Source organism: Hevea brasiliensis, chromosome 12 (genome assembly GCF_030052815.1).
Source record: "Hevea brasiliensis isolate MT/VB/25A 57/8 chromosome 12, ASM3005281v1, whole genome shotgun sequence".
Classification (NCBI taxonomy): Eukaryota; Viridiplantae; Streptophyta; class Magnoliopsida; order Malpighiales; family Euphorbiaceae; genus Hevea; species Hevea brasiliensis.
The window spans coordinates 22,073,703-22,093,857 of record NC_079504.1 but is presented as its reverse complement, the minus strand read 5'-3'; the positions used below and the strand labels follow the sequence as shown (position 1 = coordinate 22,093,857).

The following is a 20,155-nucleotide window of genomic DNA, read 5'->3' as shown; positions in this document are numbered from 1 at the left end:
TGTTTGATCGCATCAAGTAAAGGTATATTCACCTCTACCTTCCTGAAAGTCTCCAAAATATCATTCTCTTGTTCTTCTTTCTTATTTTTAGCCAACCTGCATAGGAATGGAGGAAGAACAGAATTATTAACCTTATTCAATTTAGGTTAAGTATTTACCTCAACTTCAGGAACTTCAGACTCTTTTTCTCCTTGCTTCTTCTTTTTTATTGACTTATGTGGAGTCTGGTTATAAACTTCTTTCCCACTCCGCAACAGTATAGCACTCGCATTTTCTCTAGGGTTCATGACTATTTGTGATGGAAGCTTTCCAGAACCTTGAGCTTCCATCTTACTCACAGATGAGGCTAACAGACCAATTTACCTCTCTATGTTTTGAATGCTATTTCTGGTCTCCTGTTGAAACTGTTGGGTATTGTTAGCCAAAGCCTTAACAATTTCATCAAGCGACATACCTTGATTTGAGGGAGGCGGAGGTGGAGGTGGTTGATTCACTTGTGGTCTTTGCTGCTGGTATCGGTTTTGCACCAGTTGATTCCCATAACTCAGATTGGGATGATCTCGCCATCCTGGATTACAAGTATTAGAAAAGGGATCATACCTGTGTTGTGGCTGTCCATAATTTCCTACTGCATTAACATGTTGCATTGATTTATCCTCTTGTAATGCAGGACACATGTCAGTAGCATGACCCGAACCCGAACAAATCCCACATACCTTAACATTTTGCATTTTCCCTACAGCCAACTGCCTCACCAAAGAAGTTTCAGAAATTTGTTTCTCAAGGTTAGATGTACTTACCTCATTAACCTTCATGGGTGTGTGATCCATTCGCATTCCAAACTGCTGAGAGTTTGCTGCCATGTTAGCAATTAGCCTCCTTGCTTCATCTAGTGTTTTGTCAACCAAAGCTCCTCCACTAGCAGTATCTATCATACTGTAGTCCACTGGTAGAAGTCCCTCATAGAAATACTAAATCAACAACTGCTCACTTATTTGATGATGGGAACAGCTTGCACACAGCTTCTTAAATTGCTCCCAGTACTCATACAAGCTCTCTCTATTGTACTGCCGAATGCCATAAATTTCTTTTCTTATGTTGGCAGCACGGGAAGTAGGAAAATACTTCTCCAAAAATATCTGCTTCATCCCATTCCATGAGTTAACAGATCCAGAAGTGTCACGACCCAGGGATGGGGTTGGGACGTGCTTGTTCAACCAGCTACGCATTGGAGTGAGCTTCGTGTCCCACATCGGAAATGGGAAGAAAAGATTTAGGCCATATATGTGGGAGCCTTCCTCACACAGTCGGTAGCGCTTTTGGGAATGAAACCTCCCAAGGGACAAATCCGTGAGGCCCATGGGCCAAAGCGGACAATACTAACTGGAGAAGGATTGGGCTGTTACAATTTGGTATCAGAGCTGGTCTCCCTCTAGTACGGTGTGTGGTGCGAGGACGCACCAAGCGGAAGTTGGTGGGCTTGTCACGACCCAGGGATGGGGTTGGGACGTGCTTGTTCAACCAGCTACGCATTGGAGTGAGCTTCGTGTCCCACATCAGAAATGGGAAGAAAAGATTTGGGCCATATATGTGGGAGCCTTCCTCACCTGGTCAGCGCGCTTTTGGGAATGAAACCTCCCAAGGGACAAATCCGTGAGGCCCATGGGCCAAAGCTGACAATACTAACTGGAGAAGGATTGGGCTGTTACAAGAAGGAAGGTAATACAACCAATCCTTAGCTCTGCCTTCCAGTGAGAAAGGAAAAGCTTGAAACTTAATTTGATTCTCTGAAACCCCTTGAGGTTTCATGCTGGAACACACAACATGAAATTCCTTTAGATGCTTATGTGGATCCTCACCTGCAAGACCATGAAATTTAGGCAACAAATGGATTAGTCCAGATTTTAACTCAAAAGCAACATTTAAAGCAGGGTATTGGATACACGAAGGCTATTGATTTAGATCAGGAGCAGCCAACTCTTTCAAGGTTCTAGCAGCCATGGTTTCGTTTTCAGAATTTGACTCTGACATCGAATCCGAACTTAACTCCTTTGGAGATTGGACTCCTTTAGATGTACTCGGAATCTGCCTGGCTTGCTTAGCCAATTTTCTCAACCATTTAGTTTTTTTTCCTACTTTTGGATCAAAGATCAACTCACCAGATTAAGAAATTCTTTTCATAAACAAAAAGAAATCAAAGTAAAAACACAAAAATGCCTCAAAACCCTAGAAAACAATCGAATTTGGCCTAAAGAGGATGGGGCCAAGGAATCCTATGGATTGATTGGTCTTGATCAGAGCTTCATTTCCTTCAAAATAGGTATGGGCTGCCCTCCAAGTTCAACCAAAATTTTTAATGAACAGTAATGCTATAAAATTTTTTTTTTCTTTCTTTTTTGAAAACCTGAAAATAGCAACACTTCACAAAAAGAGTTAATAACAAAATATCCTAACACCAAAAACACGAATTCCAATAAATTTCAGTCCCCGGCAACGGCACCAAAATTCTTGGTGGTTATGGAATCCACCAGAAATTTAATTAACTGAAATCACTAGTTATGAAATATTTTCTACAATAAGTGGTAAATCCAGGTCGAATCCTAGAGACTGAATTATTAAATTTCGTGCACTTGTGTGCAATGGAAAACGAAAGAAACAAAGATTGGGGGGGGGGGTGTGGGGTTTGTAACACAAAATCAGAAGAAATCAGAAATTTAAGAACTAAATATGAAAATCTCAATTTAAACAAACTTCAGTCCAAGGTAATTCACACTCCAATGCATTGATTTGATCATTGACAAAAGAAATATAATTATATCTTATTGAATACTTAACGTAAATTTACCAAACAGCGAGGTAAACCCCTAACTTCCCTATACTCATCAATTCGAGCCCAACACTCTTATTGACTCTAATCATTAACAGAGTTGGTATTAAGCAATCCTTCTCAAATTAATAACTGCTTTAAGAAAGGGAAGTATTTAAGCTGAACAACAATTTATGAAGCATAAATCATTTAATCCACCTTATTGTTTCCTTAGGTTATTATCAAAAACTTGGATCATAATCAATAAAACCTAATTGCTACTCATGTTCAATCTTACACAATAATTACGGATTATGAAGATGAACTAGCAATTGATCAAATCAAACAATTAACTAATAGGCCTTTTTAGAAAATCATTCAACAGATTAAAAACAATTAAATCAGAAAACAATAGATATTCAAAAAGACTTAAATTAAATTAAGAACCTGGTCTCACAAATCAAGCAAAAGAACTTGAATCCCTTGAACTAAATTAAAAACTTATGGTTATGTTCATGGCTTACAGAAAAATAAAGGAAAAACAGAAATGTAAAACTATGGATGAGAATGGAGAATGAAATTGTTGGAGACGTCTGAATTGGGATGCCCTTAGCTGCTGCCTAAAGACGTATTTATAGTAAAAAACCTAACCCCAAAGATAGGAGCCAAACCAAACTAGGAAAGGTTTTGAAATTCAAGATGCAAATTTTCAGCCTGCATTCATGTTTCTGGAATCAAGGCAGATTTACAGCAACTTTCTTTTCGAATCTGCCTCTGCCCTCTTTAGGAAAGTTGTAGCCCTATTTCTTAGCTTTCCAACGGGTACTCATGGACCAAATCCGACGTCTACAGCCCAAGTTATAGCCCAAAAATTGGGACTGATTCAGTCAGATGGTCCAGCCCATTGTGACGACTTCATTGCCGATTTTGACAATTAAAATGGCCTCATCTCTCGTCCAGCCCTTCATAGAAGTTGTAGAGATGGCTCTCAAGGTTCAATTGGTCTTGGCCTTGCTTCATTTGGACATATAAAACTCCAGATACAAAATAAATACTAAAACTTGTCGTGACTCATCGAGTCTGAGCTTTTGCAATAGATCCATAGCTCATTTTGTCAACCTTGGAGACTGATTTGGGCTTTGGTCGCTTTTTATCATTTGAAGTGCTCTATCTTAGCTTTTCAATGGTTTAAATAGCAATCAATTTGGAGACCCACAGCTTTTGAAACACCTGAAACATACAGCAAAGGTCAAATGCTGAAAATTTCTCCATTTAACATAATTATTCCACAACTATCTAAAAATATGCCTAAATGATAAATATATTTTAACCAACTGAATTAAACATAAAAACACACTAAAAACACTAAATGTGATGAGAGTAAAATTAATAATTTATGCACTTATCACACTTTAAGGAAAATATTTATTATAAAGTTACCTTTTCATTAACATAGTAAATTAAAAAATACATATAAACATTACTTTTTTCTTTAATTATAATAAATCTTAATTTGATTTCGTTCCATATAACACAAAAGATACAATTGATTGTAATAATTTATAATACTTGATTTTATTTAAACATTTTTATGGTAAAATTTATTTTTTATTTATTAAGTAATTTTTACTAATAAATATATTTTATACTAGTATCATTATTATAATAAATTCGATTATATATTATATTTAAATTAAAAATATTGTAATTTATCTATATCTATATCTTTTTATATTGACATATTAAAATAAAGTAAAGAGAAAGTGATTCTTTATTTGTTTAGTATTTCTATTTATTTTTTCTTAGAAAATTTTGAATTTTTCTTTATTTTATATATTTTGATTGAATTAATAAATATATTTTTAAATATAAAAATTAATATTTTATATAATTATTAATTATGACATTGAAAATATGCACTACACATTTCTGAGGATTTAACCCAAAATCGTTTAGAGTAGAGAAAGCGAATCCATATAGCCGACCCCAAATCTTTGGGATAAAGACTTAGTTGAGTTGAGTTGAGTTGAGTTATGACATTGAAAATATAACTATATTAATTATATTCATTGTATATCTCTCCATTTTTCTACATTTTATAAATATTTTATTTTATGTTGTTTCATATTTTAATTTTCATTTAAAATTTATTATTATTATTATTATTATTATTATTATTATTATTATTATTATTATTATTATTTATTTTTTTAGAAAATTTTGAGTTTTTTTTTATATTGTCATATATATTGATTGGACAATTAATGTATTTTTTAAATTTTAAAATTAATAATTTTATATAATTATTAATTATGACACCAAAAATATAACTATATTAATTATATTCATTGTATATCTCTCTATTTTTTTATATTTTCATTAATATTTATTTTGTAGTTTTTAATATTTTAATTTTAATTTTAAAGTTTTATTCTGTTTTATGTTTTACTAAATAATACCACGTGCTAACAAATTCAAGTCAAATAGTCAAAATTCTATACGAACATCTAACGTGGCAGCCAGAAAAGATCAAATGCTAGTCAAAAGACCAAGCGAGTGGAATAAAGCACAATAGAACTGAAACAAGATCAAACAGAAGTACTTTTGCTCGCCCTACAAGAACACCTTCCATGGGGGTAGATACACTAGAACTAAAGAAACCAAACAGAAGATCACTCACTGGACAAACAATTTAGGAAGAAAAAATAAGCAGATCACGGTGAGCGAGCAAACAAGAAGAACAATATGATGAATCACTAGGACCAAAGGTGAATTGGGGATTGGTAAAAGCAGTATAAAGGTATCAGAAATAGATGGAGGAGAAAAACTTTGGGTTGGGAGATGAGTCTCCATTTTTCGAGTCAATCTTGGCTGAATAATTTCCACCAAAATTCAAATTGCCTATGTTAGATAAGTATAATGGAACAACGGACCAGAGGAGCTATGTGGCGAACTTCAGAACAAACACGTTAGCATATTTCTGCTATACATTAGCACCTTTCTATTCCACGTCAATATCTCTTAATGGAGAGAATACAGAAAGTTATCTTTTACGAACGGTGCGAATCTCAGGGTATCATTTTGTTACAAAATGAATCACAAATTCTGAAATAAAAATGAGTAAAAACACAGTTTTTTTTTTTTTTTGTAATTTTCCCTAATCTTTAATACCAAGCAATTAGAACTAACGATTATCTTTAAGACTAAAAGTACAAATTATTATTATTATTATTATTATTATTATTATTATTATTATAAAACAAGTGTATATAAAGTAATCAATCAAAAATATCCTAAAAACAGTTACATATTCAGTCAATCAATCGTTTTTATTTCCTATCACTTATTTATTATTTTTTTTTCTAAAATTCGAGTAAACAAGATGATAAATGTGCCTCAACCTCTCAAAGAGTTGACATGAAATTAATAAATAAGGTGCATTTAGTATGAACTCAGTTTTATATAACCAGTTTATTAATTGTTAGTTTAAATAATTGTATTTGTTAGTTTAAATATTTATATTAAAATGAGTGTAAAATTAATTAAGATATATAATTAATATCAAATATTAGTATAAATATTGAATGTAATTATTATTAAATTTATTTTATATATATATATATACACATGATAACACTCAACAGCCGCCTCCGTCACCTCCATCTCCGCCGCCTTGGCAACATGCGCAACAGGCTTGAGTAATACTAGTACAGGCTTCAATGACAGAGCATGCAGCATCAACATACAGATCTGCTCTGTCTGCACGGCCGCGGCTACCTTTGCTACGACTTTTGCCTTTTTTATCTCCACCGCCATGAACTTTATGATTAGGATTAGCTCATACAGCAGGTGTTTGATATGGATTTGGTTTCTTTTCAGAGCTTCGCTTGCCAAAACAACCCATCACTAGATATTAAAGTTGTGATCTCCGCACACTCTTTAATTTGTTTCTCTTACAAGTTTTTGTTAGAAGCATATGCCACCATAGTTATATATATATATATATATATATATATATATACGAGTAAAGGAATTGTTGTTGTTGTTATTATTATTATTATTTACGATTAAAGGAAAAATATCTTAATTTTTAAATTTGTAATTGCAAAAATTCGTTATAATTGGATACTTTAATGAGATTGAAGAGGTCAATCATTCATCAATCTGAAATCTCAGACCCAATCAATCCAAAACACAAATTCAACGCAAAGAAAATACAAATCCATGTGTTATTTTTCTTTGCTCTTAAATAATAATAATAATTTACATTATAATAATGATAATAAGAAACAGAACATACAACATTAAATATTTCTTACAAACAATCCTCTTTATTTTTAATCACTTATTTTCTGAAATTCGAGTAAACAGATGACATATGGTATCCTCAATCTCTCAAAGAGCTGAAATGGAATTAACATACATTTATATATATATAACGAAGAAATTGAATTGTTGCATGACATCACTCAACAACATCCTCCACCTCCGCTGCAAGCGCTAGCACTGCTAGAAGCAGCAGCACTGGCAGCGGCTGCAGATGCTATAACTGCTGCACTGCCGTGGTTACCTTTGCTGCCAATTTTGCTTTTTGTATCTTCGCTACCATAAGTTTTATGGGTAGGATTTGCTGCTCCGGCAGGTGTTTGATAAGTGTTTTGTTTCTTTTCAGATCTTCGCTTGCCAAACCAACCCATCGCTAAATGTTAAAGTTGTGATCTCCTTACACTCTTTTGTTTCTCTTATAAATTTGCCTCAGAAGCATATGCCCCCTTGGTTATCGATTCGTATATATATAGGCACTTAAGGGGTTGCAGTCAAATTCATGAAAATGCATGGGAAGGTCACAGGTTTTGCCTATTGATTGTGGGAATATAACAATTTCTAATGAGGAATTTTCTGAGCTGTGAGTAAAAAACAAGCAAAGTTTCCACGGCTTGGAAACGCGTAGAGGACTTTTAACCATCGCTTGTAAATGTCATATTTAATACTTTTCCATGAGAAAACTTAGTCATTAAACATTTAATTCTGAATTTTTCAGAAAGAGAAATTGATAGTTGATCAATCATTGGGATTCATATTTATTATTATTGTTATTATTAAAAGCAACGGAAAAAGACGAATTAAACTTAATTTTTTTTATTCAAATTAGGAAACTCGTGTGAGTAAGGGGAAGTGAGAGAATAGTGGGAATGGAAAAAGTTTTAGTGCCCCATTATCAAAGTTTGTTTCAAAATAAATTGACCACGTTCCCTCTCTTCACATCCATAGTATTTAATTAATTAATTAGGTTTGAATAATGTTTTTCATATGTGTTTTATTTTTGCTTGAACTAATTTATTTTATTTTGTTAAGTTATTATATGTTATTTAGTGTTACTTATAATTTATATTTTTCATGTTGTTAAAAATATTATATTTATTTTTTATGTGAGAATTTAGATAAATTAATAAGTTTTTCATAATTAACCCATATTAAAAAATCATATTACAAAAATATCATAAAATAAGTCACAAATTTATGATAGATAAAATTATTATAAAAGATGCCTATAAAAAAATAATTATTTTCTTATTTTAATAATAAAATGAATGATATAATATAATAGATTAATAATTTTATATTTATTTTAATAATATAATAACTGATATAATATATTAATTTAATAATTATATATTTAATTTAATAATAAAATAAATAATATAATATAATAAATTTATAATTTTATAGTTATTTTAATAATAAAATAAATTATATAATATATACCCTTATTAGTTATTTTATATATCAATAGTAACAGTTAAATATAATTTTATCAAGCACTTAACATAAATGAGTTATCATCAGCTATCAGCTATCAGCTAATAGCAGTGTTATCAAGGCGAAAGGCGACACTAAGGCGATAGAGCATTCTATTGCCTTAGGCGAGAGGCGAGAGGCGAGGCGAGGGCCTTTTTGAAGCGAGGCGCCATAACCTTAATTGTTTAAATTATATATATATATATATATACTTTTAAATAGTTAATAAGTAAAAAAACATATTAAAAAGAAAAAAAATATGATTTACACTATGTTTATATCTAAAATAAGAGAAATTGAAAATAGTGCATACCTGTATTTCCAGCTTAAGTATAAGATACAAGTGAAAGTATGAGACTGTAAAATTAAAATATATAGCATAAGTAAAAACACACATAATAATAAGAGATGTTAAAAAAAGAAATAGTTCATACCTGAATTTTCAGCAGATGTATATGATAAAAGTGACGCTATAAAATTATACATAATAAATAAAAAATTAGAAATAAGTCATAAGTCACATAATAGAAAATATAAATTATAGAAGTTCAGACATTAATACATAAAAATAAGTTGTAAGTCATAATAAACAGAATGCAATAAGTACATAAAAAACTTATAACTAAAACTACTCATCATCAAGATTTCCAAAATCATCTTCATTTTCAACAACGTCCATCACAAATTCTTCCTCCTCTTCATCATCATCAACTTGCGAAGAGGATGCACCTGTCATTGCACGAGGCCTTCGAAATGATGGAGTTTCAACTGGTGGTGTTGATCTTGCAGCCGTTCTCGATTCATAACGAGATTCAGCTATCAGCTAATAGCCTAATAGTAATAACTACAGGTAACAGTTATTAGCTGTGCTCAATAGTTAAACCAAACAAGCCCTTAGAAACTCGACTATGATAGTTATGGCTAGACTTCTACATAAGCTTTCTTCTTGGGCATATAGCAGACAGACCCAACAATTCCAAACATCAGAGCAGAGAAAAGGAAGTCCATTCATATCTTCAAGGTAGAATTCAATTAAAACCTTAATTGTATCTACCAAACCCATCACCTTTTAACATCCAAACACGGATCATACCCAATGAACATATGATGCTTCCTCAAATTTCTTGAACCATACCAACAGCTGAAATAACTATATAGATCACTGCTGTCTCCAGATTCATTTTTGAAATGGTATCTACATTTCACTTGGAAACCAGAGTCGTCTATATGGAGTTTGTTGAATGCTATAACACAACAGAGAATGAAACCCAGTAACTCGCTATTAGCCCAATGTGAAGGCAGCTGGATTGTTGTGGAAAATCCTACATTTTGATGGCTAAACCACTTTGAAATTTCAGATCCAGAGAAGCATAAACAAGATTCCCTTCCCACCACAGAAGGTATCTGCACCATGACTTCTAATTAACAAGGAATATGATCAGTAAAGAAAAAGAAAAAATAGATGAGGGAGACAGAAATAGACCTGATTGGACAGCCTTTTGGAATAACAATGAATTTTTGTTAGTGCATATGCCATGATGCGCTTCTTTGCCAAATTATTCAACTGGTAACAATTAGTGAAAAGGAATTCAAAAATATTTCCTTCCACTCCAGTTGATTTACTAGTTACAGAACGCAGAGAAATGCAATTTTCTGCATCTAATTTTGTCAGCCGCGGTGGAAGTGCAGGTATTAATCTTAGCTGCAGGCAATCTCTTAAGCCGAGGTACTCCAGGTTTTCGAGCTGAAGGATGTTTTGAGGTATCTCTGAAAATAAGTTTCCACTTAGATCTAATGCTTCTAGTGAGAATAAGAAGCCAATAGCATTAGGCACATTCAATATGCTGCAATCATTTAGATATAGCTTACGCAGAACCTCAAATCTATCCACTGGAATTCTGCGATGGCCATTGACAATGGAAAAAGTCTTTCCCAAGTAGAGAGACCAAGTTTTTCCCAGATAGAGACACCACTCAATTTAAGTTTTTTGCAGTTTCTCAGTTGCAAGATAGAAAGACTACTCAAATTTTTAATTGGTAAGGGCACCTTTCTTATCGCTGTTCCATCTAAGTGAAGAAATCTCAATGAATCCCTGTCACACGAAATTTCTGGAAACTCTCAAATCTGGAGCAGCCTGAGAGATTAAGCCTTCGCAAATATTTCAACTTACAAAAACTACTCGGAAGAATATGAAATCTTGTGCAGTTTTGCAGGCCTAGTTCCTCAAGTTCAAAGCAATACTCTATTGATAAGGGAATTTCTTCGATCTTTGTCCCATCTAAAAGCAACTTCTTTATATTAATCGAAACCACTGGAAACCTAGTGATTCTTGTGCAGCCAGAAAGAAAAAGCTTTTCAAAAGATGCCAACTTAGAAACATCACAAGGAAGATTCATGAGCCTTTTGCAGTTTGTAAGATCCAAGCAAGAGAGTCTAGAGAGACTACCAATTGAAGAGGGAATTTCTTCTATTGTAGTTTCACTCAAGTACAAGAATCTCACTTTCCCTGAAATATTTGGAATCCTGGTGATATCAGAGCAGCAAGAGAGATTAATAGTCACAAGGGATTTCAATAAACAAATGCTTTCTAGAAGATTGCTGATTCTTTTGCAATCCTTCAAATCCAATGTTATGAGATCACTGAGATGGCCAGTTGATTTGGGAAGTTCTTCTATTGCAGTCCCTTTTAAGTTCAAATACACTATGTCCTTTGCAATCTCTGGACACTTCATAAGATTTGAACAGTCAGAAAAGTTAAGAGTCTTAAGCGATCTCAGATTAATAACACTAGGAAAGGTCTCAAGGCTTGTGCAGTATCTCATATTCAAATCACCGTGCTTCTCTAAAGACTGAATAGATGAGGGAACTTCTACCAAGTTAGTACAGTATTCAAAATTCACTCTCGAGAATCTTAGCCAGAGAGAGGTCAGGCACTGTAGATAAGTGCTCAGAATTTCTAAGGTTAATCTCTTTCAAACTCGCAAGATTCAGCAAAAACAATATAATAGGATACAACAATAGGCACATGCCCAAACTAAAATGCATTTTCAAAAGGCAATGACGGAAGAAAGGGAATCAAAAAAATAATGCAGCATACCTGTACTCCTGTCCATAACTGTCTAGCATTGCTGTAAACCAGGTTAAGTTCAACAAGGTTCTCTGCCTGGAAATTGGATGGCAAAGAGCTCACAGTTTCTAATTGTAAAATTGTAGATTTTGAGCAATCTAAGGTTATACATCCTCAAAAAGGCAGTTGAAATCAAGTCCACTTCTCCTATTTGAGATGTGTCTAACCATATCCCTTCAACCCTTTCAGTTCCCTAAAGGTCACAGATAAGTATAAATAAAGCACAGGTTACCCCAACATATTAGGCTTACTTTGATAAACACATAAATAGAAACGCATGTAAGTATAAAAACATATAGAATGCATATGGCTCTCACCAGATTTTTGGTTAACGCTTGACAGACATCACAAGATCTCCACAATCTACTGCGTTTTCCCAGCCCATTAATAGATTCTTGGCGAACAATTTCATGAGCCATTTGCTGCAACAAGTCATGCATTTTCAACTTGTTATGTAGGACAGTGACAAGGCATTTATCAACAACAGTAATTCCAATTCCTGCTGAGAAACCACAACCATCTAGTATTCTCTCTACGAAGTCAATTTGCTGCCCCCTAAAAAAACATGCAATATCAAGAAATATACTTTTCTCTTCATCATCTAGCACTTCAAAACTTATTCTCAACACATGAAAAATTCTAGGCTGAGGAATTTTTCCAAGTTTATCCAGTGCACTTTCCCAATATTGTTCTGTTCTGCCAAACAGAAAAGAACCAATAACTTTAATTGCCAAGGGGTTGCCATGAGCGTATTTAACAGCTTTATTTGATAGCTCCATTCTATCTTTCCTTGGATACTTCTCCTTCAAAGCATTCAAACTGAACAAATGCAGAGCATCATCATCATTCAATCCCTCAACTTTATATACTTCATCAACTCCTTTCATAAGAACATGCCTGTCTCTAGATGTCACAATAACTCTACTTCCCAAACCAAAATTGCATCTTCCAATTACGAATTCTAATTGATCTACATCATTAACATAATCAAGAACAAGCAAAACCTTTTTGCGCTGGAGCCTATCCTTAATGGAAATGGATCCTATGTTGGGAGTGGTAATATGTAGATGTTCTTCATCCAGTATTTCAGAAAGGAGTTTTTCCCTTAAACAAACAAGCCCACCAAATTGCTTTGATTCTTCCTTAACATTTTCAAGAAAGCAGCAAGCTTCAAATTGACTTGAGAATGTATTGAAAATAGCTCCAGCAATAGTCGTTTTACCTATGCCACCCATTCCCTAAATTCCCACAATTCGAACTTTTGATGATCCATTCTGTAGTAAATCTATAATCTCTGTAATGCGTGAGTCAATTCCAATCAGGCCCTTTAAGTCTCTTGAGGGTGCATGATTCAATTTCTTCAAAATATGTTCCACAATTTCTTTCACAAGTTTAGCATCAGGCCTAAGGATGAATAAAAAGTATTGAGACAACCAAAGAGTTATGTTACACCAACATTTTCCTTCAAGCCGTGCATTTTTATAACAAAACGATCCAAATAAATAAAAAAAATCCTAATACTTGCAACATCTTGCAAAACAATTTATGTTCATTTTCAATCTTCTATAGACAAAAGATTGCTAACCCTTTGTTATTGTTTAGGTTACTGCATAGCTAATTATGTCAACAGACAGGCCCAAAAAATAAAAAATAAAAAAAGAGACAATTTAATTAAAAAAAAAAAGGGTTTCCAGCTTAAACATTTAGGCAAGAGAGCCAACTACGGACCCATATATATCTGAGCAACATAAAATTAGTGCTATGGCTTAACTTAATATGCAATGAAATTTTGTTTGTTCAAACCCTAGCTTTCCATTTCCATGTTTAAGTTCTGCAATCGATTGTTAGTTCTAATTCTAAATTTTACTAGCAAAAGCTTTTTTTTAAATGAGTATAAATAATATATTATCTGCTATTGTAATTAATTATCAATTGCAAAAATTTTTTTTTTTTTCACCTGTTCTCAATGTTCCCTTATGAGACCTTAAACAAAAAATAAAATTAATATATACATACCTGATCACTCGGGAATCCCATCCAGATATACCAGCTGCTTTCAACAAGTTAGCCTTCCACCTGGGCACCTTTTCTACTTTCTCCTTAAAGTTCTTCTCAAGCTCAGTAAGTGCATCTGCAAAACACCCACTTTGTTCTTCTACATTGGATGGATCTACAAGGTAGAAAATTGGTAAAACAATCTGTCCATAAGTTTCCTTGCATTCAAGTATTTTCACCATTTCATCCAAACACCATGGAGAAGATGCATAGTTTTTTGAGAAAATGATTATAGAAATCATTGATTCTTCAATTGTTCTCAAAAGTGCCGGTGTTATTTCTTCCCCTCTTTCAAGGTTATTGTCTATGAAGGTTTTGATTTTTTTACCGCGTAAAGCTTCATTTATGTGCAGTGGAAGAAGTTGCCATAATGAACAGTTACAATGGTGTTCGTGGCAAAATCACTTCAGAATAGAAATCAATAAAGGCTCCCTCTTTTCCTGGTCAAGAAAAAAAGGAATCATCATCAACGAATGTTACAAGATTGAAACAATGAACTTGTTTAGTGTAAGTGAATGAATTTCAAAAAAAATTTATGACCAATTCACACAGCATGTTTGGTATGCAAAAGTTCATTTGGAATTCCACGTTCTATTTCTTTGAGTATGCAAACTGGGGAAGGGGACTTGAAGCTAAGTCTACCTGGTGAGTTATTTTTAACGTAAATGTTTTAGCCTTAGATTTACCCAATGGTTGAGCTTTAGATCAAAGGAAAATTACATACCAAACTAATTTTATTTTCTTTATGATTTTTTTATCATCACATGCATGAGTTGTTTAGAAAAATCAAATTACCTTTCTAAGCATAGAATAAAAGTTTTGACTTACAATGAAACGATGGAAACCATGACAAAAATTTCTGTTTCGATCAGCTAATAGTGAGAACCCAATAGAGAGAGTCCATCAAAAGACTCCATAATCTCAGTTGAATCGTAGATGCAGAGAGACGACGACGACAACAAGTGATAAACACTTTTGCCTTGGTTCCTTTAGGTTTTACTTCTTCCTTGATCTTTGTTTTAGGGCCTCTGTTTCCTGTTTAGGTAGTACTTCTTCCTCGATCTGTGATGGGTTTCCTCACAGCAGATGCCGTGGTAGTAACTTTCTATAGAGAATAAAATCTTAAATTGAATAAATTCCAGCAATCCTCCAGCAAGACTTCAAGAAGGAACCAAGCAAGAAAATTCCTGGAAGCTAAACAATCATGAGGATGAAGCATGGAATCATAAATGAAGGAAAATTTGATAAGTGCATAATTTATTAATTTTACTTCCATCACATTTAATGTTTCTAGGGTATCTTTATGCCTAATTCAGTTGATTAAAGTAAAATTATCTATTAGGCATATGTTTAGAGAGTTATTAAAATAATTATGTTAAATGGAGAAATTTTCAGCATTTGCATTAATTTGACTCTTGCTGTATTTTTCAGGGTTTTCGTGAAGTCCCAGAACATAGAAGTGTGGAAGGAAACTTGAAAAGATCGAAGGATTGAGAAGCGTTGTTGATACAAAGTACACGGGTCGTGTAAGCACAACCACAGACCCGTGTAACATTCTGCCAGAAGAAATCCAGAGAACCGAGGAAGAAACAAAGTACACGGGCCGTGTAACTTGACCCGTGTAAATCCTGGAGACCTGTGTAACCTTCTGTGCCAATGCAAGACATAACTATTTAGCTCCAGTAAGTTACATTGTCTTGGGCCATGTAGTGATACACGGGCCGTGTATCCGTTGACATCAGTTTCGTGATTTTGCTCCAGTTGCAGTTTTTGACAGAGACTCTAAAAACCTAACCCCAGACCATTTATTATAAATAGAAGACACAGCAGCCGACACAAGGGATCATTGAGCAGCCTCTCGAAAAGAGAGAATTAGACTTTCGTTCTCTATTCACATTTTAGATTTCTTCAATTTTCTTCTTTAATTTTTCTGTAAGCCATGAACATGAGTGGCTAAGTTTTTAATTCAGTTCAAGGGATTCAAGTTCCTTTGCTTGATTTGTGAGACCAGGTTCTTAATTTAATTTATGTCTTTTTGAATATCTATTATTTTCTGATTTCATTGTCTTTGATCTATTGAATGATTTGCTAAAAATGCCTATTAGTTAATTGTTTGATGCGGTCAAGTGCTAGTTCATCTTCATAATCCGTAATTGTTGTGTAAGATTAAACATGAGTAGCAATTAGGTTTTATTGATTATAATCCCAGTTTTCGATAATAACCTAAGGAAACAATAGAGTAAATTAAATGATTTATGCTTCATAAATTATTATTTAGCTTAACTACTTCCTATTCTTAAAGCAGTTTTTAATTTGATGAGGATTGCTTAATACCAATTCAGTTAATAATTAGAGTCAACAAGAGTGCTGGGCTCGAATTGATGAGTATAGGGAAGTTAGGGATTTTACTTCGCTGTTTGGTAAATCTACGTTAAGTATTCAATAAGAGATAATTGTATTTCTTTTATCTATGATCGAATCAATGCATTGAAATGCGAATTACCTTGGACTGAAGTTTGTTTAATTTGAGAATTTCTTATTTAATTTTAGATCTTAATTTTTTATTTTTTAATTCTTCTTTGGATTGCGAATTACCCCCCCCCCCCCCAAACATTTGTTTCTTTTTCCATTACACAAGCCCATGAAATTTAATAATTCAGCATCTAGGGTTTGACCTGAATTCACCAGTTACTACAGAAAACATTTCATAATTGGTAATTTCAGTTAATTTAATTTATGGTGTATTCGATAGCCACCAAGAATTTTGGCGCCGTTGTCGGGGACTGAAATTTATTGGAATTCATGTTTTTGGTGTTAGGATATTCTGTTATTAATTTTGTTTGTGAGTTGTTGCTATTTTTAGGTTTTTAAAAAAAAAAATTGACGGTATTGCTATTCATCAAAAAGTTTGGTTGAATTTGGAGGGCGGCCCATACCTATTTTGAAGGAAACAACGTTCTGATCAATTATTAGTTCTAATTCTAAATTTTGCTAGCAAAAACATTTTTAAATGCTTATATAAATAATATATTATTTGCTACTGTAATCAATTGTCAATTGCATTTACATCTGCACAAAAAGAGAGTTTTTTTTTCACATTTTCTCAATGTTCCCTTATGAAACCTTAAACAAAAAGCAAGAGTAATACAAACATACCTGATCACTTGGGAATCCCATCCAGATATACCAGCTGCTTTCACCAAGTTAGCCCTCCACCTGGGCACCTTTTCTATTTTCTCCTTAAAGTTCTTCTCTAGCTCAGTAAATGCATCTGTAAAACACCCACTTTGTTCTTCTGCATTGGATGGATCTACATGGTAGAAAATTGGTAAAACAATCTATCCAAAATTTTCCTTGCATTCAAGTATTTTCACCATTTCATCCAAACACCATGGAGAAGATGCATAGTTTTTTGAGAAAATGATTATAGAAATCATTGATTCTTCAATTGTTCTCAAAAGTGCTGGTGTTATTTCTTCCCCTCTTTCAAGGTTATTGTCTATGAAGGTTTTGATTTTTTTACGACATAAAGCTTCATGTAGATGGCGAGTAAAATTATCACGGGTGTCCTGTCCTCTTAAGCTAAGAAAGACATCATACTTCCATTTATGTGCAGTGGAAGCAGTTGCCATAATGAACAGTTACAGTGATGTTCATAGCAAAATCACTTCAGAGTAGAAATCAATAAAGGCTCCCTCTTTTCCTGGTGAAGGAAAAAAGGAATCATCATTGACGAATGTTACAAGATTGAAACTATGAACTTGTCTAGTATAAATGAATGAATTTCAAAAAAATTTATGACAAATTCACACAACATGTTTGGTATGCAAAAGTTCATTTGGAATTCCACGTTCTGTTTCTTTGAGTAGACAAATTGGGGGAGGGGACTCGAAGTCTACCAGTTAAGTTATTGTTAACGTATATGTTTTAGCCTTAGATTTAGCTAACGGTTGAGCATTAGATCAATGGAAAATTACATACCAAACTAATTTTATTTTCTTTATGATTTTTGTATTATCACGTGCATGAGTTGTTTAGAAAAATCAAATAACCTTTCTGAGCATAGAATAAAAGTTTTGACTGACAATGAAACGATGGAAACCATAACTAAAATTTCTGTTTTGATAAGCTAATAGTGCGAAACAAAGAGAGATCCATCAAAAGACTGCATTATCTCATTTGAATCGTAGATGCAGAGAGACGACGACGACAAGTGATTAAGACTTTTGCCTTGGTTCCATTAGGCAGTACTTCTTCTTCCTTGATCTGTGATGAGTTTGCTCACAGCAGATGCAGTGACAGTAACTTTCTGCAGAGAATAAAACCTTAAATTGAATAAATCCAACATTCCTCCAGCAAGACTTCAAGAAGGAACCAAGCGAGAAAGAAAATTCATTGCAAGAAGGAAGAATCATTAAATCTAAAGGCAAATCGTGGGTAGAATTTTAAAAAATTCATTGAAAATTCCTGGAAGCTAAACAGGAATCATGAGGATGAAGCATGGAATCATAAACGAAGCACAATTAGAAGTCACCTTTGCAAATAAATCACAAATTCATAATATTTATCTCGTATAAAAATTCACCGCCTGCGCTGGTTAAATTAATTTATGGCAAAATTATATAAAAAAAATATAATTTTTAATTATTTTATACATAAATTATTGATAGTTTGTGTGATTATTTTATTTAAAATACAGAGATATTATTTTATTCAAAAATAATTTAAAATTTATTAATATTATTGGTCAAATAAATTGAATGACACTAATTTACTACTTAATTTGATAAGATTATAAATCTAAGACTATTTTAATATTTGATTCATTGATCTAATTATTATATATATTTTATTTTTTATTTGGCTTTAAGTAATATTTTTAATTATTCTTGCCTATAATTAATTTTTTAATATAATTCTATTTTTATGCATAAAAATATAGTTATTTAGCTAAAATAGGAAAATATTCTAATGTAAAAAATAAATAAATAAAAAGACAATGAGGAAAAATGGTTGCTAGCCCCTACTTTACCGTGAAGATTTGAGAAGTAACTTTCAACTTTTTAAGAAAAAATTGTATCAATTATGTAAAAAAGTATAAATTGTGCACATAGATAACTTTATATAGAGAATATAGAGTAACTTTATATTTATTGATTACAATATAAAATTATAAATTATTTAAAAAAAATAATTAAATTGATACAAATTATGAACTAAATCAAAATAATCAAATAAAAATTATTTAATTTTAATGTATCCGAGAAAAGTAAAATAAGAATTAAAAATAATAAAATTTTTAAATCGAGGCTAATAACTCTTTAAAGAAGTCACCTTAATTTTTTAAAGAAAATTAGCAATCGATGATTAGTTACTAATTTGCTTATATAAATTACTGTTCATTTTCTTTTTTCATATTTTTTTTCTATTTTTTTCTCTTTTCTCTCATTTTCTTCGTTATCTTTTCTATTCTCATCAATTTTATTTATTATTTTTCCTTTCTAATATATTTTCTTTATCTTTTTCTCTCTCATCTACTTTATTGAATTCATCATCTTTTTCATCTATCTTTTTTCGTTACCTTTTTTTTTCTCATATATTTTCTTCTTAATCTTTTTTTTTTCTCATATGTTTTCTTCTTCATCGTCTTTTTTTCATCTTTTTTATTTAATTTATTTTTCTTTGATGTAAATTAAAATTTTTGGTACAAATATATTTTTTGGTAGCAAATTATTTGTAGTATTGATTTTTAGTAATTGTTTTGTTATAATTTTTTAGTACAATTGTTACAAATATGATAATTTTTTACAGTAATTTATTTTATAAATATCTTTTTATATTTAGTTTTTTTTTGTTAGCATTTTTGTTAATAGTAATTAGTAGTAATTTTTTTATAATTTTTATATTATTTTTTAGTGTTAAATTTTCATTAATAATTTGTTATTGCTGTAATGTTTTGAAAATTTTATTTATTTAAATTTCTTATTTGTTATCTGAAAATTTTTTTTTTTTTTATAATTTTTTTAGTTAGTAACTTAGTTGTAGATAGCAATCAATTTACAAAATAATTGAAAATTTACAAAATTAAATACACCAAATTTTTTACAACAGATTATATTTCAGTTGCTAGTAGCAATTGATAGTTTTTTACAAAAAGTTTTTTTAAATTTAATTAATTTAGTAATCGATTTCATTGCAACCGACTGAATCAATTGTTAAATTGACTAGTATTCGATTTTAATAAATTAGCAGCCGATTTGGTCAGTTGCTAATCTGATTATTTTTTTTGTAGTGTTCCAAACCTCAATTATGTATTATAAAAATCCATCTCGATAGGGTTTGGTCAGATCATGTGCTCAAAAATATAT

The 20,155-nt window shown here is 32.0% G+C and overlaps 1 non-coding gene and 1 pseudogene across 1 annotated transcript; one reads left to right on the top strand and one right to left on the bottom strand.

The window, feature by feature from the left end:
- Positions 1–993: 993 nt before the first annotated feature.
- Positions 994–1,100, top strand: LOC131171636 (small nucleolar RNA R71). Its single transcript, XR_009142295.1, has one exon. It is a non-coding gene; the product is annotated as a small nucleolar RNA R71 (small nucleolar RNA).
- An 8,382-nt stretch (positions 1,101–9,482) lies between these two features.
- LOC131171134 (disease resistance-like protein DSC1) lies at positions 9,483–17,419 on the bottom strand (annotated as a pseudogene).
- Between the last annotated feature and the right edge of the window lie 2,736 nt (positions 17,420–20,155).